General features: G+C 31.9%; 29 non-coding genes across 29 annotated transcripts; all 29 read right to left on the bottom strand.

The window, feature by feature from the left end:
* Positions 1–250: 250 nt before the first annotated feature.
* TRNAC-GCA (transfer RNA cysteine (anticodon GCA)) lies at positions 251–322 on the bottom strand. Its single transcript has one exon. It is a non-coding gene; the product is annotated as a tRNA-Cys (tRNA).
* Positions 323–642: 320 nt separating this feature from the next.
* On the bottom strand, positions 643–714 carry TRNAC-GCA (transfer RNA cysteine (anticodon GCA)). Its single transcript has one exon. It is a non-coding gene; the product is annotated as a tRNA-Cys (tRNA).
* Positions 715–1,034: 320 nt separating this feature from the next.
* Positions 1,035–1,106, bottom strand: TRNAC-GCA (transfer RNA cysteine (anticodon GCA)). Its single transcript has one exon. It is a non-coding gene; the product is annotated as a tRNA-Cys (tRNA).
* A 712-nt stretch (positions 1,107–1,818) lies between these two features.
* TRNAC-GCA (transfer RNA cysteine (anticodon GCA)) lies at positions 1,819–1,890 on the bottom strand. Its single transcript has one exon. It is a non-coding gene; the product is annotated as a tRNA-Cys (tRNA).
* Positions 1,891–2,602: 712 nt separating this feature from the next.
* On the bottom strand, positions 2,603–2,674 carry TRNAC-GCA (transfer RNA cysteine (anticodon GCA)). Its single transcript has one exon. It is a non-coding gene; the product is annotated as a tRNA-Cys (tRNA).
* A 2,281-nt stretch (positions 2,675–4,955) lies between these two features.
* TRNAC-GCA (transfer RNA cysteine (anticodon GCA)) lies at positions 4,956–5,027 on the bottom strand. Its single transcript has one exon. It is a non-coding gene; the product is annotated as a tRNA-Cys (tRNA).
* Positions 5,028–5,347: 320 nt separating this feature from the next.
* TRNAC-GCA (transfer RNA cysteine (anticodon GCA)) lies at positions 5,348–5,419 on the bottom strand. The gene has a single exon. It is a non-coding gene; the product is annotated as a tRNA-Cys (tRNA).
* Positions 5,420–5,739: 320 nt separating this feature from the next.
* On the bottom strand, positions 5,740–5,811 carry TRNAC-GCA (transfer RNA cysteine (anticodon GCA)). The gene has a single exon. It is a non-coding gene; the product is annotated as a tRNA-Cys (tRNA).
* Positions 5,812–6,131: 320 nt separating this feature from the next.
* TRNAC-GCA (transfer RNA cysteine (anticodon GCA)) lies at positions 6,132–6,203 on the bottom strand. The gene has a single exon. It is a non-coding gene; the product is annotated as a tRNA-Cys (tRNA).
* Positions 6,204–6,517: 314 nt separating this feature from the next.
* On the bottom strand, positions 6,518–6,589 carry TRNAC-GCA (transfer RNA cysteine (anticodon GCA)). Its single transcript has one exon. It is a non-coding gene; the product is annotated as a tRNA-Cys (tRNA).
* A 320-nt stretch (positions 6,590–6,909) lies between these two features.
* TRNAC-GCA (transfer RNA cysteine (anticodon GCA)) lies at positions 6,910–6,981 on the bottom strand. The gene has a single exon. It is a non-coding gene; the product is annotated as a tRNA-Cys (tRNA).
* A 1,104-nt stretch (positions 6,982–8,085) lies between these two features.
* Positions 8,086–8,157, bottom strand: TRNAC-GCA (transfer RNA cysteine (anticodon GCA)). Its single transcript has one exon. It is a non-coding gene; the product is annotated as a tRNA-Cys (tRNA).
* A 320-nt stretch (positions 8,158–8,477) lies between these two features.
* On the bottom strand, positions 8,478–8,549 carry TRNAC-GCA (transfer RNA cysteine (anticodon GCA)). The gene has a single exon. It is a non-coding gene; the product is annotated as a tRNA-Cys (tRNA).
* A 712-nt stretch (positions 8,550–9,261) lies between these two features.
* Positions 9,262–9,333, bottom strand: TRNAC-GCA (transfer RNA cysteine (anticodon GCA)). The gene has a single exon. It is a non-coding gene; the product is annotated as a tRNA-Cys (tRNA).
* A 320-nt stretch (positions 9,334–9,653) lies between these two features.
* TRNAC-GCA (transfer RNA cysteine (anticodon GCA)) lies at positions 9,654–9,725 on the bottom strand. Its single transcript has one exon. It is a non-coding gene; the product is annotated as a tRNA-Cys (tRNA).
* Positions 9,726–10,437: 712 nt separating this feature from the next.
* Positions 10,438–10,509, bottom strand: TRNAC-GCA (transfer RNA cysteine (anticodon GCA)). Its single transcript has one exon. It is a non-coding gene; the product is annotated as a tRNA-Cys (tRNA).
* Positions 10,510–10,829: 320 nt separating this feature from the next.
* On the bottom strand, positions 10,830–10,901 carry TRNAC-GCA (transfer RNA cysteine (anticodon GCA)). Its single transcript has one exon. It is a non-coding gene; the product is annotated as a tRNA-Cys (tRNA).
* Positions 10,902–11,215: 314 nt separating this feature from the next.
* On the bottom strand, positions 11,216–11,287 carry TRNAC-GCA (transfer RNA cysteine (anticodon GCA)). The gene has a single exon. It is a non-coding gene; the product is annotated as a tRNA-Cys (tRNA).
* A 712-nt stretch (positions 11,288–11,999) lies between these two features.
* Positions 12,000–12,071, bottom strand: TRNAC-GCA (transfer RNA cysteine (anticodon GCA)). The gene has a single exon. It is a non-coding gene; the product is annotated as a tRNA-Cys (tRNA).
* A 320-nt stretch (positions 12,072–12,391) lies between these two features.
* On the bottom strand, positions 12,392–12,463 carry TRNAC-GCA (transfer RNA cysteine (anticodon GCA)). The gene has a single exon. It is a non-coding gene; the product is annotated as a tRNA-Cys (tRNA).
* A 320-nt stretch (positions 12,464–12,783) lies between these two features.
* On the bottom strand, positions 12,784–12,855 carry TRNAC-GCA (transfer RNA cysteine (anticodon GCA)). Its single transcript has one exon. It is a non-coding gene; the product is annotated as a tRNA-Cys (tRNA).
* A 712-nt stretch (positions 12,856–13,567) lies between these two features.
* TRNAC-GCA (transfer RNA cysteine (anticodon GCA)) lies at positions 13,568–13,639 on the bottom strand. Its single transcript has one exon. It is a non-coding gene; the product is annotated as a tRNA-Cys (tRNA).
* Positions 13,640–14,351: 712 nt separating this feature from the next.
* Positions 14,352–14,423, bottom strand: TRNAC-GCA (transfer RNA cysteine (anticodon GCA)). The gene has a single exon. It is a non-coding gene; the product is annotated as a tRNA-Cys (tRNA).
* Positions 14,424–15,919: 1,496 nt separating this feature from the next.
* Positions 15,920–15,991, bottom strand: TRNAC-GCA (transfer RNA cysteine (anticodon GCA)). The gene has a single exon. It is a non-coding gene; the product is annotated as a tRNA-Cys (tRNA).
* A 424-nt stretch (positions 15,992–16,415) lies between these two features.
* On the bottom strand, positions 16,416–16,487 carry TRNAC-GCA (transfer RNA cysteine (anticodon GCA)). The gene has a single exon. It is a non-coding gene; the product is annotated as a tRNA-Cys (tRNA).
* Positions 16,488–16,807: 320 nt separating this feature from the next.
* On the bottom strand, positions 16,808–16,879 carry TRNAC-GCA (transfer RNA cysteine (anticodon GCA)). Its single transcript has one exon. It is a non-coding gene; the product is annotated as a tRNA-Cys (tRNA).
* Positions 16,880–17,591: 712 nt separating this feature from the next.
* Positions 17,592–17,663, bottom strand: TRNAC-GCA (transfer RNA cysteine (anticodon GCA)). Its single transcript has one exon. It is a non-coding gene; the product is annotated as a tRNA-Cys (tRNA).
* Positions 17,664–18,710: 1,047 nt separating this feature from the next.
* TRNAC-GCA (transfer RNA cysteine (anticodon GCA)) lies at positions 18,711–18,782 on the bottom strand. Its single transcript has one exon. It is a non-coding gene; the product is annotated as a tRNA-Cys (tRNA).
* Positions 18,783–19,102: 320 nt separating this feature from the next.
* TRNAC-GCA (transfer RNA cysteine (anticodon GCA)) lies at positions 19,103–19,174 on the bottom strand. Its single transcript has one exon. It is a non-coding gene; the product is annotated as a tRNA-Cys (tRNA).
* Positions 19,175–19,412: the final 238 nt, after the last annotated feature.

The following is a 19,412-nucleotide window of genomic DNA, read 5'->3' as shown; positions in this document are numbered from 1 at the left end:
GTTTGAAAACATGGATTTGAGTTACATCAATTGAAAGATTATTTCTCAGACACAATATTCCAAAAAAATTCAAACTTACATGTTAGAGGACTGAGAATTGATGTAAACAAGTATTATAACTAATTTAAAAACAGCTTCAATTTTTCAAGTAACTGGACATGTCAAGCATTGTAATTTCGTAATTTTATGATCCTTCAAATAGTGAATGATGTATTGTGTGTAAGACTTGAAAATGAAGATGTATGGTACAAGGGGGCACTCGGAGTTGAACCAAGGACCTCTTGATCTGCAGTCAAATGCTCTACCACTGAGCTATACCCCCAATGCACATTAAAGAATTTTTGTCCAAAATCTTTTAAATTATAGACAAATGCACATTTTCATGTTCTCTTGTTTGAAAACATGGATTTGAGTTACATCAATTGAAAGATTATTTCTCAGACACAATATTCAAAAAAATTTCAAACTTACATGTTACAGGACTGAGAATTGATGTAAACAAGTATAATAACTAATTTAAAAACACCTTCAATATTTCAAGTAACTGGACATGTCAAGCAATGTAATTTCGTAATTTTATGATCCTTCAAATAGTGAATGATGTATTGTGTGTAAGACTTGAAAATGAAGATGTATGGTACAAGGGGGCACTCGGAGTTGAACCAAGGACCTCTTGATCTGCAGTCAAATGCTCTACCACTGAGCTATACCCCCAATGTACATGAAAGAACTTTTGTCCAAAATCTTTTAAATTATAGACAAATGCACATTTTCATGTTCTCTTGTTTGAAAACATGGATTTGAGTTACATCAATTGAAAGATTATTTCTCAGACACAATATTCCAAAAAAATTCAAACTTACATGTAAGAGGACTGAGAACTGATGTAAACAAGTATAATAACTAATTTAAAAACACCTTCAATATTTCAAGTAACTGGACATGTCAAGCAATGTAATTTCGTAATTTTATGATCCTTCAAATAGTGAATGATGTATTGTGTATAAGAATTGAAAATGAAGATGTATGGTACAAGGGGGCACTCGGAGTTGAACCAAGGACCTCTTAATCTGCAGTCAAATGCTCTACCACTGAGCTATGCCCCCAATGTACATTAAAGAATTTTTGTCCAAAATATTTTAAATTATAGACAAATGCACATTTTCATGTTCTCTTGTTTGAAAACATGGATTTGAGTTACATCAATTGAAAGATTATTTCTCAGACACAATATTCCAAAGAAATTCAAACTTACATGTTAGAGGACTAAGAATTGATGTAAACAAGTATAATAACTAAATTAAAAACACCTTCAATATTTCAAGTAACTGGACATGTCAAGCAATGTAATTTCGTAATTTTATGATCCTTCAAATAGTGAATGATATATTGTGTATAAGACTTGAAAAAGAACATGTTTGGAACAAGGGAGCACTCGGAGTTGAACCAAGGACCTCTTGATCTGCAGTTAAATGCTCTACCACTGAGCTATACCCCCAATGTACGTCAAATAACTTTTGTCCAAAATCTTTTAAATTATAGACAAATGCACATTTTCATGTTCTCTTGTTTGAAAACATGGATTTGAGTTACATCAATTGAAAGATTATTTCTCAGACACAATATTCAAAAAAAATTCAAACTTACATGTTAGAGGACTGAGAATTGATGTAAACAAGTATAATGACTAATTTAAAAACACATTCAATATTTCAAGTAACTGGACATGTCAAGCAATGTAATTTCGTAATTTTATGATCCTTCAAATAGTCAATGATTTATTGTGTATAAGACTTGAAAAAGAACATGTTTGGAACAAGGGGGCACTCGGAGTTGAACCAAGGACCTCTTGATCTGCAGTCAAATGCTCTACCACTGAGCTATACCCCCAATGTACGTCAAAGAATTTTTGTCCAAAATCTTTTAAATTATAGACAAATGCACATTTTCATGTTCTCTTGTTTGAAAACATGGATTTGAGTTACATCAATTGAAAGATTATTTCTCAGACACAATATTCCAAAAAAATTCAAACTTACATGTAAGAGGACTGAGAACTGATGTAAACAAGTATAATAACTAATTTAAAAACACCTTCAATATTTCAAGTAACTGGACATGTCAAGCAATGTAATTTCGTAATTTTATGATCCTTCAAATAGTGAATGATGTATTGTGTATAAGAATTGAAAATGAAGATGTATGGTACAAAGGGGCACTCGGAGTTGAACCAAGGACCTCTTGATCTGCAGTCAAATGCTCTACCACTGAGCTATACCCCCAATGTACGTCAAAGAATATTTGTCCAAAAAACTTTAAATTATAGACAAATGCACATTTTCATGTTCTCTTGTTTGAAAACATGGATTTGAGTTACATCAATTGAAAGATTATTTCTCAGACACAATATTCCAAAAAAATTCAAACTTACATGTTAGAGGACTGAGAATTGATGTAAACAAGTATAATAACTAATTTAAAAACACCTTCAATATTTCAAGTAACTGGACATGTCAAGCAATGTAATTTCGTAATTTTATGATCCTTCAAATAGTGAATGATGTATTGTGTATAAGAATTGAAAATGAAGATGTATGGTACAAGGGGGCACTCGGAGTTGAACCAAGGACCTCTTGATCTGCAGTCAAATGCTCTACCACTGAGCTATACCCCCAATGTACGTCAAAGAATTTTTGTCCAAAATCTTTTAAATTATAGACAAATGCACATTTTCATGTTCTCTTGTTTGAAAACATGGATTTGAGTTACATCAATTGAAAGACTATTTCTCAGACACAATATTCCAAAAAAATTCAAACTTACATGTTAGAGGACTGAGAATTGATGTAAACAAGTATAATGACTAATTTAAAAACACCTTCAATATTTCAAGTAACTGGACATGTCAAGCAATGTAATTTCGTAATTTTATGATCCTTCAAATAGTGAATGATGTATTGTGTGTAAGACTTGAAAATGAAGATGTATGGTACAAGGGGGCACTCGGAGTTGAACCAAGGACCTCTTGATCTGCAGTCAAATGCTCTACCACGGAGCTATACCCCCAATGTACGTCAAATAATTTTTGTCCAAAATCTTTTAAATTATAGACAAATGCACATTTTCATGTTCTCTTGTTTGAAAACATGGATTTGAGTTACATCAATTGAAAGATTATTACTCAGACACATTATTCCAAAAAAATTCAAACTTACATGTTAGAGGACTAAGAATTGATGTAAACAAGTATAATAACTAAATTAAAAACACCTTCAATATTTCAAGTAACTGGACATGTCAAGCAATGTAATTTCGTAATTTTATGATCCTTCAAATAGTGAATGATGTATTGTGTGTAAGACTTGAAAATGAAGATGTATGGTACAAGGGGGCACTCGGAGTTGAACGAAGGACCTCTTGATCTGCAGTCAAATGCTCTACCACTGAGCTATACCCCCAATGTACATTAAAGAATTTTTGTCCAAAATCTTTTAAATTATAGACAAATGCACATTTTCATGTTCTCTTGTTTGAAAACATGGATTTGAGTTACATCAATTGAAAGATTATTTCGCAGACACAATATTCAAAAAAAATTCAAACTTACATGTTAGAGGACTGAGAACTGATGTAAACAAGTATAATAACTAATTTAAAAACACCTTCAATATTTCAAGTAACTGGACATGTCAAGCAATGTAATTTCGTAATTTTATGATCCTTCAAATAGTGAATGATGTATTGTGTATAAGAATTGAATATGAAGATGTATGGTACAAGGGGGCACTCGGAGATGAACCAAGGACCTCTTGATCTGCAGTCAAATGCTCTACCACTGAGCTATACCCCCAATGTACGTCAAATAATTTTTGTCCAAAATCTTTTAAATTATAGACAAATGCACATTTTCATGTTCTCTTGTTTGAAAACATGGATTTGAGTTACATCAATTGAAAGATTATTTCTCAGACACAATATTCAAAAAAAATTCAAACTTACATGTTAGAGGACTGAGAATTGATGTAAACAAGTATTATAACTAATTTAAAAGCAGCTTCAATTTTTCAAGTAACTGGACATGTCAAGCAATGTAATTTCGTAATTTTATGATCCTTCAAATAGTGAATGATGTATTGTGTGTAAGACTTGAAAATGAAGATGTATGGTACAAGCGGGCACTCGGAGTTGAACCAAGGACCTCTTGATCTGCAGTCAAATGCTCTACCACTGAGCTATACCCCCAATGCACATTAAAGAATTTTTGTCCAAAAATCTTTTAAATTATAGACAAATGAACATTTTCATGTTCTCTTGTTTGAAAACATGGATTTGAGTTACATCAATTGAAAGATTATTTCTCAGTCACAATATTCCAAAAAAATTCAAACTTACATGTTAGAGGACTGAGAATTGATGTAAACAAGTATTATAACTAATTTAAAAACACCTTCAATATTTCAAGAAACTGGACATGTCAAGCAATGTAATTTCGTAATTTTATGATCCTTCAAATAGTGAATGATGTATTGTGTGTAAGACTTGAAAATGAAGATGTATGGTACAAGGGGGCACTCGGAGTTAAACCAAGGACCTCTTGATCTGCAGTCAAATGCTCTACCACTGAGCTATACCCCCAATGTACATTGAAGATTTTTTGTCCAAAATCTTTTAATTTATAGACAAATGCACATTTTCATGTTCTCTTGTTTGAAAACATGGATTTGAGTTACATCAATTGAAAGATTATTTCTCAGACACAATATTCAAAAAAATTTCAAACTTACATGTTACAGGACTGAGAATTGATGTAAACAAGGATAATAACTAATTTAAAAACACCTTCAATATTTCAAGTAACTGGACATGTCAAGCAATGTAATTTCGTAATTTTATGATCCTTCAAATAGTGAATGATGTATTGTGTGTAAGACTTGAAAATGAAGATGTATGGTACAAGGGGGCACTCGGAGTTGAACCAAGGACCTCTTGATCTGCAGTCAAATGCTCTACCACTGAGCTATACCCCCAATGTACATTAAAGAATTTTTGTCCAAAATCTTTTAAATTATAGACAAATGCACATTTTCATGTTCTCTTGTTTGAAAACATGGATTTGAGTTACATCAATTGAAAGATTATTTCTCAGACACAATATTCCACAAAAATTCAAACTTACATGTTAGAGGACTGAGAATTGATGTAAACAAGTATTATAACTAATTTAAAAACACCTTCAATATTTCAAGTAACTGGACATGTCAAGCAATGTAATTTCGTAATTTTATGATCCTTCAAATAGTGAATGATGTATTGTGTGTAAGACTTGAAAATGAAGATGTATGGTACAAGGGGGCACTCGGAGTTGAACCAAGGACCTCTTGATCTGCAGTCAAATGCTCTACCACTGAGCTATACCCCCAATGTACATTAAAGAATTTTTGTCCAAAATCTTTTAAATTATAGACAAATGCACATTTTCATGTTCTCTTGTTTGAAAACATGGATTTAAATTACATCAATTGAAAGATTATTTCTCAGACACAATATTCAAAAAAATGTCAAACTTACATGTTACAGGACTGAGAATTGATGTAAACAAGTATAATAACTAATTTAAAAACACCTTTAATATTTCAAGTAACTGGACATGTCAAGCAATGTAATTTCGTAATTTTATGATCCTTTAAATAGTGAATGATGTATTGTGTGTAAGACTTGAAAATGAAGATGTATGGTACAAGGGGGCACTCGGAGTTGAACCAAGGACCTCTTGATCTGCAGTCAAATGCTCTACCACTGAGCTATACCCCCAATGTACATTAAAGAATTTTTGTCCAAAATCTTTTAAATTATAGACAAATGCACATTTTCATGTTCTCTTGTTTGAAAACATGGATTTGAGTTACATCAATTGAAAGATTATTTCTCAGACACAATATTCAAAAAAAATTAAAACTTACATGTTAGAGGACTGAGAACTGATGTAAACAAGTATAATAACTAATTTAAAAACACCTTCAATATTTCAAGTAACTGGACATGTCAAGCAATGTAATTTCGTAATTTTATGATCCTTCAAATAGTGAATGATGTATTGTGTATAAGAATTGAAAATGAAGATGTATGGTACAAGGGGGCACTCGGAGTTGAACCAAGGACCTCTTGATCTGCAGTCAAATGCTCTACCACTGAGCTATACCCCCAATGCACATTTTAGAATTTTTGTCCAAAATCTTTTAAATTATAGACAAATGCACATTTTCATGTTCTCTTGTTTGAAAACATGGATTTGAGTTACATCAATTGAAAGATTATTTCTCAGACACAATATTCCAAAAAAATTCAAACTTACATGTTAGAGGACTGAGAATTGATGTAAACGAGTATTATAACTAATTTAAAAACACCTTCAATATTTCAAGTAACTGGACATGTCAAGCAATGTAATTTCGTAATTTTATGATCCTTCAAATAGTGAATGATGTATTGTGTGTAAGACTTGAAAATGAATGGTACAAGGGGGCACTCGGAGTTGAACCAAGGACCTCTTGATCTGCAGTCAAATGCTCTACCACTGAGCTATACCCCCAATGTACATTAAAGAATTTTTGTCCAAAATCTTTTAAATTATAGACAAATACACATTTTCATGTTCTCTTGTTTGAAAACATGGATTTGAGTTACATCAATTGAAAGATTATTTCTCAGACACAATATTCCAAAAAAATTCAAACTTACATGTTAGAGGACTGAGAATTGATGTAAACAAGTATTATAACTAATTTAAAAACAGCTTCAATATTTCAAGTAACTGGACATGTGAAGCAATGTAATTTCGTAATTTTATGATCCTTCAAATAGTGAATGATGTATTGTGTATTAGACTTGAAAAAGAACATGTTTCGAACAAGGGGGCACTCGGAGTTGAACCAAGGACCTCTTGATCTGCAGTCAAATGCTCTACCACTGAGCTATACCCCCAATGTACGTCAAATAATTTTTGTCCAAAATCTTTTAAATTATAGACAAATGCACATTTTCATGTTCTCTTGTTTGAAAACATGGATTTGAGTTACATCAATTGAAAGATTATTTCTCAGACACAATATTCCAAAAAAATTCAAACTTACATGTTAGAGGACTGAGAATTGATGTAAACAAGTATTATAACTAATTTAAAAACACCTTCAATATTTCAAGTAACTGGACATGTCAAGCAATGTAATTTCGTAATTTTATGATCCTTCAAATAGTGAATGATGTATTGTGTATAAGAATTGAAAATGAAGATGTATGGTACAAGGGGACACTCGGAGTTGCACCAAGGACCTCTTGATCTGCAGTCAAATGCTCTACCACTGAGCTATACCCCCAATGTACGTCAAATAATTTTTGTCCAAAATCTTTTAAATTATAGACAAATGCACATTTTCATGTTCTCTTGTTTGAAAACATGGATTTGAGTTACATCAATTGAAAGATTATTTCTCAGACACAATATTCCAAAAAAATTCAAACTTACATGTTAGAGGACTGAAAACTGATGTAAACAAGTATAATAACTAATTTAAAAACACCTTCAATATTTCAAGTAACTGGACATGTCAAGCAATGTAATTTCGTAATTTTATGATCCTTCAAATAGTGAATGATGTATTGTGTATAAGAATTGAAAATGAAGATGTATGGTACAAGGGGGCACTCGGAGTTGAACCTAGGACCTCTTGATCTGCAGTCAAATGCTCTACCACTGAGCTATACCCCCAATGTACGTCAAATAATTTTTGTCCAAAATCTTTTAAATTATAGACAAATGCACATTTTCATGTTCTCTTGTTTGAAAACATGGATTTGAGTTACATCAATTGAAAGATTATTTCTCAGACACAATATTCAAAAAAAATTCAAACTTACATGTTAGAGGACTGAGAATTGATGTAAACAAGTATAATGACTAATTTAAAAACACCTTCAATATTTCAAGTAACTGGACATGTCAAGCAATGTAATTTCGTAATTTTATGATCCTTCAAATAGTCAATGATGTATTGTGTATAAGACTTGAAAAAGAACATGTTTGGAACAAGGGGGCACTCGGAGTTGAACCAAGGACCTCTTGATCTGCAGTCAAATGCTCTACCACTGAGCTATACCCCCAATGTATGTCAAAGAATTTTTGTCCAAAAAACTTTAAATTATAGACAAATGCACATTTTCATGTTCTCTTGTTTGAAAACATGGATTTGAGTTACATCAATTGAAAGATTATTTCTCAGACACAATATTCCAAAAAAATTCAAACTTACATGTTAGAGGACTGAGAACTGATGTAAACAAGTATAATAACTAATTTAAAAACACCTTCAATATTTCAAGTAACTGGACATGTCAAGCAATGTAATTTCGTAATTTTATGATCCTTCAAATAGTGAATGATGTATTGTGTATAAGAATTGAAAATGAAGATGTATGGTACAAGGGGACACTCGGAGTTGAACCAAGGACCTCTTGATCTGCAGTCAAATGCTCTACCACTGAGCTATACCCCCAACGTACGTCAAATAATTTTTGTCCAAAATCTTTTAAATTATAGACAAATGCACATTTTCATGTTCTCTTGTTTGAAAACATGGATTTGAGTTACATCAATTGAAAGATTATTTCTCAGACACAATATTCAAAAAAAATTCAAACTTACAAGTTAGAGGACTGAGAATTGATGTAAACAAGTATAATGACTAATTTAAAAACACCTTCAATATTTCAAGTAACTGGACATGTCAAGCAATGTAATTTCGTAATTTTATGATCCTTCAAATAGTGAATGATGTATTGTGTGTAAGACTTGAAAATGAAGATGTATGGTACAAGGGGGCACTCAGAGTTGAACCAAGGACCTCTTGATCTGCAGTCAAATGCTCTACCACTGAGCTATACCCCCAATGTACGTCAACGATTTTTTGTCCAAAATCTTTTAAATTATAGACAAATGCACATTTTCATGTTCTCTTGTTTGAAAACATGGATTTGAGTTACATCAATTGAAAGATTATTTCTCAGACACAATATTCAAAAAAAATTCAAACTTACATGTTAGAGGACTGAGAATTGATGTAAACAAGTATAATAACTAATTTAAAAACACCTTCAATATTTCAATTAACTGGACATGTCAAGCAATGTAATTTCGTAATTTTATGATCCTTCAAATAGTGAATGATGTATTGTGTGTAAGACTTGAAAATGAAAATGTATGGTACAAGGGGGCACTCGGAGTTGAACCAAGGACCTCTTGATCTGCAGTCAAATGCTCTACCACTGAGCTATACCCCCAATGTACATTAAAGAATTTTTGTCCAAAATCTTTTAAATTATAGACAAATGCACATTTTCATGTTCTCTTGTTTGAAAACATGGATTTGAGTTACATCAATTGAAAGATTATTTCGCAGACACAATATTCAAAAAAAATTCAAACTTACATGTTAGAGGACTGAGAACTGATGTAAACAAGTATAATAACTAATTTAAAAACACCTTCAATATTTCAAGTAACTGGACATGTCAAGCAATGTAATTTCGTAATTTTATGATCCTTCAAATAGTGAATGATGTATTGTGTATAAGAATTGAATATGAAGATGTATGGTACAAGGGGGCACTCGGAGTTGAACCAAGGACCTCTTGATCTGCAGTCAAATGCTCTACCACTGAGCTATACCCCCAATGTACGTCAAATAATTTTTGTCCAAAATCTTTTAAATTATAGACAAATGCACATTTTCATGTTCTCTTGTTTGAAAACATGGATTTGAGTTACATCAATTGAAAGATTATTTCTCAGACACAATATTCAAAAAAAATTCAAACTTACATGTTAGAGGACTGAGAATTGATGTAAACAAGTATTATAACTAATATAAAAGCAGCTTCAATTTTTCAAGTAACTGGACATGTCAAGCAATGTAATTTCGTAATTTTATGATCCTTCAAATAGTGAATGATGTATTGTGTGTAAGACTTGAAAATGAAGATGTATGGTACAAGCGGGCACTCGGAGTTGAACCAAGGACCTCTTGATCTGCAGTCAAATGCTCTACCACTGAGCTATACCCCCAATGCACATTAAAGAATTTTTGTCCAAAATCTTTTAAATTATAGACAAATGAACATTTTCATGTTCTCTTGTTTGAAAACATGGATTTGAGTTACATCAATTGAAAGATTATTTCTCAGTCACAATATTCCAAAAAAATTCAAACTTACATGTTAGAGGACTGAGAATTGATGTAAACAAGTATTATAACTAATTTAAAAACACCTTCAATATTTCAAGAAACTGGACATGTCAAGCAATGTAATTTCGTAATTTTATGATCCTTCAAATAGTGAATGATGTATTGTGTGTAAGACTTGAAAATGATGATGTATGGTACAAGGGGGCACTCGGAGTTGAACCAAGGACCTCTTGATCTGCAGTCAAATGCTCTACCACTGAGCTATACCCCCAATGTACATTGAAGAATTTTTGTTCAAAATCTTTTAAATTATAGACAAATGCACATTTTCATGTTCTCTTGTTTGAAAACATGGATTTGAGTTACATCAATTGAAAGATTATTTCTCAGACACAATATTCAAAAAAATTTCAAACTTACATGTTACAGGACTGAGAATTGATGTAAACAAGTATAATAACTAATTTAAAAACACCTTCAATATTTCAAGTAACTGGACATGTCAAGCAATGTAATTTCGTAATTTTATGATCCTTCAAATAGTGAATGATGTATTGTGTGTAAGACTTGAAAATGAAGATGTATGGTACAAGGGGGCACTCGGAGTTGAACCAAGGACCTCTTGATCTGCAGTCAAATGCTCTACCACTGAGCTATACCCCCAATGTACATTAAAGAATTTTTGTCCAAAATCTTTTAAATTATAGACAAATGCACATTTTCATGTTCTCTTGTTTGAAAACATGGATTTGAGTTACATCAATTGAAAGATTATTTCTCAGACACAATATTCCAAAAAAATTCAAACTTACATGTTAGAGGACTGAGAATTGATGTAAACGAGTATTATAACTAATTTAAAAACACCTTCAATATTTCAAGTAACTGGACATGTCAAGCAATGTAATTTCGTAATTTTATGATCCTTCAAATAGTGAATGATGTATTGTGTGTAAGACTTGAAAATGAATGGTACAAGGGGGCACTCGGAGTTGAACCAAGGACCTCTTGATCTGCAGTCAAATGCTCTACCACTGAGCTATACCCCCAATGTATGTCAAATAACTTTTGTCCAAAATCTTTTAAATTATAGACAAATGCACATTTTCATGTTCTCTTGTTTGAAAACATGGATTTGAGTTACATCAATTGAAAGATTATTTCTCAGACACAATATTCAAAAAAAATTCAAACTTACATGTTAGAGGACTGAGAATTGATGTAAACAAGTATAATGACTAATTTAAAAACACCTTCAATATTTCAAGTAACTGGACATGTCAAGCAATGTAATTTCGTAATTTTATGATCCTTCAAATAGTCAATGATGTATTGTGTATAAGACTTGAAAAAGAACATGTTTGGAACAAGGGGGCACTCGGAGTTGAACCAAGGACCTCTTGATCTGCAGTCAAATGCTCTACCACTGAGATATACCCCCAATGTATGTCAAAGAATTTTTGTCCAAAATCTTTTAAATTATAGACAAATGCACATTTTCATGTTCTCTTGTTTGAAAACATGGATTTGAGTTACATCAATTGAAAGATTATTTCTCAGACACAATATTCCAAAAAAATTCAAACTTACATGTTAGAGGACTGAGAATTGATGTAAACAAGTATTATAACTAATTTAAAAACACCTTCAATATTTCAAGTAACTGGACATGTCAAGCAATGTAATTTCGTAATTTTATGATCCTTCAAATAGTGAATGATGTATTGTGTATAAGAATTGAAAATGAAGATGTATGGTACAAGGGGACACTCGGAGTTGAACCAAGGACCTCTTGATCTGCAGTCAAATGCTCTACCACTGAGCTATACCCCCAATGTACGTCAAATAATTTTTGTCCAAAATCTTTTAAATTATAGACAAATGCACATTTTCATGTTCTCTTGTTTGAAAACATGGATTTGAGTTACATCAATTGAAAGATTATTTCTCAGACACAATATTCCAAAAAAATTCAAACTTACATGTTAGAGGACTGAAAACTGATGTAAACAAGTATAATAACTAATTTAAAAACACCTTCAATATTTCAAGTAACTGGACATGTCAAGCAATGTAATTTCGTAATTTTATGATCCTTCAAATAGTGAATGATGTATTGTGTATAAGAATTGAAAATGAAGATGTATGGTACAAGGGGGCACTCGGAGTTGAACCAAGGACCTCTTGATCTGCAGTCAAATGCTCTACCACTGAGCTATACCCCCAATGTACATTAAAGAATTTTTGTCCAAAATCTTTTAAATTATAGACAAATGCACATTTTCATGTTCTCTTGTTTGAAAACATGGATTTGAGTTACATCAATTGAAAGATTATTTCTCAGACACAATATTCAAAAAAATTTCAAACTTACATGTTACAGGACTGAGAATTGATGTAAACAAGTATAATAACTAATTTAAAAACACCTTCAATATTTCAAGTAACTGGACATGTCAAGCAATGTAATTTCGTAATTTTATGATCCTTCAAATAGTGAATGATGTATTGTGTATAAGAATTGAAAATGAAGATGTATGGTACAAGGGGGCACTCGGAGTTGAACCAAGGACCTCTTGATCTGCAGTCAAATGCTCTACCACTGAGCTATACCCCCAATGTACGTCAAAGAATTTTTGTCCAAAAAACTTTAAATTATAGACAAATGCACATTTTCATGTTCTCTTGTTTGAAAACATGGATTTGAGTTACATCAATTGAAAGATTATTTCTCAGACACAATATTCCAAAAAAATTCAAACTTACATGTTAGAGGACTGAGAACTGATGTAAACAAGTATAATAACTAATTTAAAAACACCTTCAATATTTCAAGTAACTGGACATGTCAAGCAATGTAATTTCGTAATTTTATGATCCTTCAAATAGTGAATGATGTATTGTGTATAAGAATTGAAAATGAAGATGTATGGTACAAGGGGGCACTCGAAGTTGAACCAAGGACCTCTTGATCTGCAGTCAAATGCTCTACCACTGAGCTATACCCCCAATGTACATTAAAGAATTTTTGTCCAAAATCTTTTAAATTATAGACAAATGCACATTTTCATGTTCTCTTGTTTGAAAACATGGATTTGAGTTACATCAATTGAAAGATTATTTCTCAGACACAATATTCCAAAAAAATTCAAACTTACATGTTAGAGGACTGAGAATTGATGTAAACAAGTATTATAACTAATTTAAAAACACCTTCAATATTTCAAGTAACTGGACATGTCAAGCAATGTAATTTAGTAATTTTATGATCCTTCAAATAGTGAATGATGTATTGTGTGTAAGACTTGAAAATGAAGATGTATGGTACAAGGGGGCACTCGGAGTTGAACCAAGGACCTCTTGATCTGCAGTCAAATGCTCTACCACTGAGCTATACCCCCAATGTACGTTAAAGAATTTTTGTCCAAAATCTTTTAAATTATAGACAAATGCACATTTTCATGTTCTCTTGTTTGAAAACATGGATTTGAGTTACATCAATTGAAAGATTATTTCTCAGACACATTATTCAAAAAAATTTCAAACTTACATGTTACAGGACTGAGAATTGATGTAAACAAGTATAATAACTAATTTAAAAACACCTTCAATATTTCAAGTAACTGGACATGTCAAGCAATGTAATTTCGTAATTTTATGATCCTTCAAATAGTGAATGATGTATTGTGTGTATGACTTGAAAATGAAGATGTATGGTACAAGGGGGCACTCGGAGTTGAACCAAGGACCTCATGATCTGCAGTCAAATGCTCTACCACTGAGCTATACCCCCAATGTACATCAAATAATTTTTGTCCAAAATCTTTTAAATTATAGACAAATGCACATTTTCATGTTCTCTTGTTTGAAAACATGGATTTGAGTTACATCAATTGAAAGATTATTTCTCAGACACAATATTCAAAAAAAATTCAAACTTACATGTTAGAGGACTGAGAATTGATGTAAACAAGTATAATGACTAATTTAAAAACACCTTCAATATTTCAAGTAACTGGACATGTCAAGCAATGTAATTTCATAATTTTATGATCCTTCAAATAGTGAATGATGTATTGTGTATTAGACTTGAAAAAGAACATGTTTTGAACAAGGGGGCACTCGGAGTTGAACCAAGGACCTCTTGATCTGCAGTCAAATGCTCTACCACTGAGCTATACCCCCAATGTACGTCAAAGAACTTTTGTCTAAAAAACTTTAAATTATAGACAAATGCACATTTTCATGTTCTCTTGTTTGAAAACATGGATTTGAGTTACATCAATTGAAAGATTATTTCTCAGACACTATATTCCAAAAAAATTCAAACTTACATGTTAGAGGACTGAGAACTGATGTAAACAAGTATAATAGCTAATTTAAAAACACCTTCAATATTTCAAGTAACTGGACATGTCAAGCAATGTAATTTCGTAATTTTATGATCCTTCAAATAGTGAATGATGTATTGTGTGTAAGACTTGAAAATTAAGATGTATGGTACAAGGGGGCACTCGGAGTTTAACCAAGGACCTCTTGATCTGCAGTCAAATGCTCTACCACTGAGCTATACCCCCCATGTACATTAAAGAATTTTTGTCCAAAATATTTTAAATTATAGACAAATGCACATTTTCATATTCTCTTGTTTGAAAACATGGATTTGAGTTACATCAATTGAAAGATTATTTCTCAGACACAATATTCCAAAGAAATTCAAACTTACATGTTAGAGGACTAAGAATTGATGTAAACAAGTATAATAACTAAATTAACAACACCTTCAATATTTCAAGTAACTGGACATGTCAAGCAATGTAATTTCGTAATTTTATGATCCTTCAAATAGTGAATGATATATTGTGTATAAGACTTGAAAAAGAACATGTTTGGAACAAGGGGGCACTCGGAGTTGAACCAAGGACCTCTTGATCTGCAGTTAAATGCTCTACCACTGAGCTATACCCCCAATGTACGTCAAAGAATATTTGTCCAAAAAACTTTAAATTATAGACAAATGCACATTTTCATGTTCTCTTGTTTGAAAACATGGATTTGAGTTACATCAATTGAAAGATTATTTCTCAGACACAATATTCCAAAGAAATTCAAACTTACATGTTAGAGGACTAAGAATTGATGTAAACAAGTATAATAACTAAATTAAAAACACCTTCAATATTTCAAGTAACTGGACATGTCAAGCAATGTAATTTCGTAATTTTATGATCCTTCAAATAGTGAATGATATATTGTGTATAAGACTTGAAAAAGAACATGTTTGGAACAAGGGGGCACTCGGAGTTGAACCAAGGACCTCTTGATCTGCAGTTAAATGCTCTACCACTGAGCTATACCCCCAATGTACGTCAAAGAATATTTGTCCAAAAAACTTTAAATTATAGACAAATGCACATTTTCATGTTCTCTTGTTTGAAAACATGGATTTGAGTTACATCAATTGAAAGATTATTTCTCAGACACAATATTCCAAAAAAATTCAAACTTACATGTAAGAGGACTGAGAATTGATGTAAACAAGTATAATAACTAATTTAAAAACACCTTCAATATTTCAAGTAACTGGACATGTCAAGCAATGTAATTTCGTAATTTTATGATCCTTCAAATAGTGAATGATGTATTGTGTATAAGAATTGAAAATGAAGATGTATGGTACAAGGGGGCACTCGGAGTTGAACCAAGGACCTCTTGATCTGCAGTCAAATGCTCTACCACTGAGCTATACCCCCAATGTACGTCAAAGAATTTTTGTCCAAAATCTTTTAAATTATAGACAAATGCACATTTTCCTCTTGATCTGCAGTCAAATGCTCTACCACTGAGCTATACCCCCAATGTACATTAAAGAATTTTTGTCCAAAATCTTTTAAATTATAGACAAATGCACATTTTCATGTTCTCTTGTTTGAAAACATGGATTTGAGTTACATCAATTGAAAGATTATTTCTCAGACACAGTATTCAAAAAAAATTCAAACTTACATGTTAGAGGACTGAGAATTGATGTAAACAAGTATTATAACTAATTTAAAAACAGCTTCAATTTTTCAAGTAACTGGACATGTCAAGCAATGTAATTTCGTAATTTTATGATCCTTCAAATAGTGAATGATGTATTGTGTGTAAGACTTGAAAATGAAGATGTATGGTACAAGGGGGCACTCGGAGTTGAACCAAGGACCTCTTGATCTGCAGTCAAATGCTCTACCACTGAGCTATACCCCCAATGCACATTAAAGAATTTTTGTCCAAAATCTTTTAAATTATAGACAAATGCACATTTTCATGTTCTCTTGTTTGAAAACATGCATTTGAGTTACATCAATTGAAAGATTATTTCTCAGACACAATATTCCAAAAAAATTCAAACTTACATGTTAGAGGACTGAGAATTGATGTAAACGAGTATTATAACTAATTTAAAAACACCTTCAATATTTCAAGTAACTGGACATGTCAAGCAATGTAATTTCGTAATTTTATGATCCTTCAAATAGTGAATGATGTATTGTGTGTAAGACTTGAAAATGAAGATGTATGGTACAAGGGGGCACTCGGAGTTGAACCAAGGACCTCTTGATCTGCAGTCAAATGCTCTACCACTGAGCTATACCCCCAATGTACATTAAAGAATTTTTGTCCAAAATCTTTTAAATTATAGACAAATACACATTTTCATGTTCTCTTGTTTGAAAACATGGATTTGAGTTACATCAATTGAAAGATTATTTCTCAGACACAATATTCCAAAAAAATTCAAACTTACATGTTAGAGGACTGAGAATTGATGTAAACAAGTATTATAACTAATTTAAAAACGGCTTCAATATTTCAAGTAACTGGACATGTGAAGCAATGTAATTTCGTAATTTTATGATCCTTCAAATAGTGAATGATGTATTGTGTATTAGACTTGAAAAAGAACATGTTTCGAACAAAGGGGCACTCGGAGTTGAACCAAGGACCTCTTGATCTGCAGTCAAATGCTCTACCACTGAGCTATACTCCCAATGTGCGTCAAAGAATTTTTGTCCAAAAAACTTTAAATTATAGACAAATGCACATTTTCATGTTCTCTTGTTTGAAAACATGGATTTGAGTTACATCAATTGAAAGATTATTTCTCAGACACTATATTCCCAAAAAATTCAAACTTACATGTTAGAGGACTGAGAATTGATGTAAACAAGTACTATAACTAATTTAAAAACACCTTCAATATTTCAAGTAACTGGACATGTCAAGCAATGTAATTTCGTAATTTTATGATCCTTCAAATAGTGAATGATGTATTGTGTATAAGACTTGAAAAAGAACACGTTTGGAACAAGGGGGCACTCGGAGTTGAACCAAGGACCTCTTGATCTGCAGTCAAATGCTCTACCACTGAGCTATACCCCCAATATACGTCAAATAATTTTTGTCCAAAATCTTTTAAATTATAGACAAATGCACATTTTCATGTTCTCTTGTTTGAAAACATGGATTTGAGTTACATCAATTGAAAGATTATTTCTCAGACACAATATTCCAAAAAAATTCAAACTTACATGTTAGAGGACTGAAAACTGATGTAAACAAGTATAATAACTAATTTAAAAACACCTTCAATATTTCAAGTAACTGGACATGTCAAGCAATGTAATTTCGTAATTTTATGATCCTTCAAATAGTGAATGATGTATTGTGTATAAGAATTGAAAATGAAGATGTATGGTACAAGGGGGCACTCGGAGTTGAACCTAGGACCTCTTGATCTGCAGTCAAATGCTCTACCACTGAGCTATACCCCCAATGTACATTAAAGAATTTTTGTCCAAAATCTTTTAAATTATAGACAAATACACATTTTCATGTTCTCTTGTTTGAAAACATGGATTTGAGTTACATCAATTGAAAGATTATTTCTCAGACACAATATTCCAAAAAAATTCAAACTTACATGTTAGAGGACTGAGAATTGATGTAAACAAGTATTATAACTAATTTAAAAACAGCTTCAATATTTCAAGTAACTGGACATGTCAAGCAATGTAATATCGTAATTTTATGATCCTTCAAATAGTGAATGATGTATTGTGTACAGGCAGTCCCCGGGTTACATACAAGATAGGGACTGTAGGTTTGTTCTTAAGTTGAATTTGTATGTAAGTCGAAACTGTATACTTTATAATTGTAGTTCCCGACAATTATTTTTTTTTGCCCCAGTGACAATTGGAGTTTCAAATTTTTTTGCTGTAATTGACCAAGAATTATCAATAAAGCTTCATTGCAGACAATTTTAAGCTGATTATTGCAATCTGGGACTATTTTAAAGCATCCAGAGAGCTTCACCAGAGGTCACAGTGGGCAGAGGGGTCCGTCTGTAACTATGGGTTGTCTGTAAGTCGGGTGTCCTTAAGTAGGGGAATGCCTGTATTAGACTTGAAAAAGAACATGTTTCGAACAAGGGGGCACTCGGAGTTGAACCAAGGACCTCTTGATCTGCAGTCAAATGCTCTACCACTGAGCTATACCCCCAATGTACGTCAAGTAATTTTTGTCCAAAATCTTTTAAATTATAGACAAATGCACATTTTCATGTTCTCTTGTTTGAAAACATGGATTTGAGTTACATCAATTGAAAGATTATTTCTCAGACACAATATTCCAAAAAAATTCAAACTTACATGTTAGAGGACTGAGAACTGATGTAAACAAGTATAATAACTAATTTAAAAACACCTTCAATATTTCAAGTAACTGGACATGTCAAGCAATGTAATTTCGTAATTTTATGATCCTTCAAATAGTGAATGATGTATTGTGTATAAGAATTGAAAATGAAGATGTATGGTACAAGGGGGCACTCGGAGTTGAACCAAGGACCTCTTGATCTGCAGTCAAATGCTCTACCACTGAGCTATACCCCCAATGTACGTCAAATAATTTTTGTCCAAAATCTTTTAAATTATAGACAAATGCACATTTTCATGTTCTCTTGTTTGAAAACATGGATTTGAGTTACATCAATTGAAAGATTATTTCTCAGACACAATATTCAAAAAAAATTCAAACTTACATGTTAGAGGACTGAGAATTGATGTAAACAAGTATTATAACTAATTTAAAAACACCTTCAATATTTCAAGTAACTGGACAAGTCAAGCA

The sequence above is a fragment of the Engystomops pustulosus genome, chromosome 1, assembly GCF_040894005.1.
Source record: "Engystomops pustulosus chromosome 1, aEngPut4.maternal, whole genome shotgun sequence".
NCBI classification, from domain to species: Eukaryota; Metazoa; Chordata; class Amphibia; order Anura; family Leptodactylidae; genus Engystomops; species Engystomops pustulosus.
This window is presented reverse-complemented; position numbering and strand designations above follow the sequence as displayed.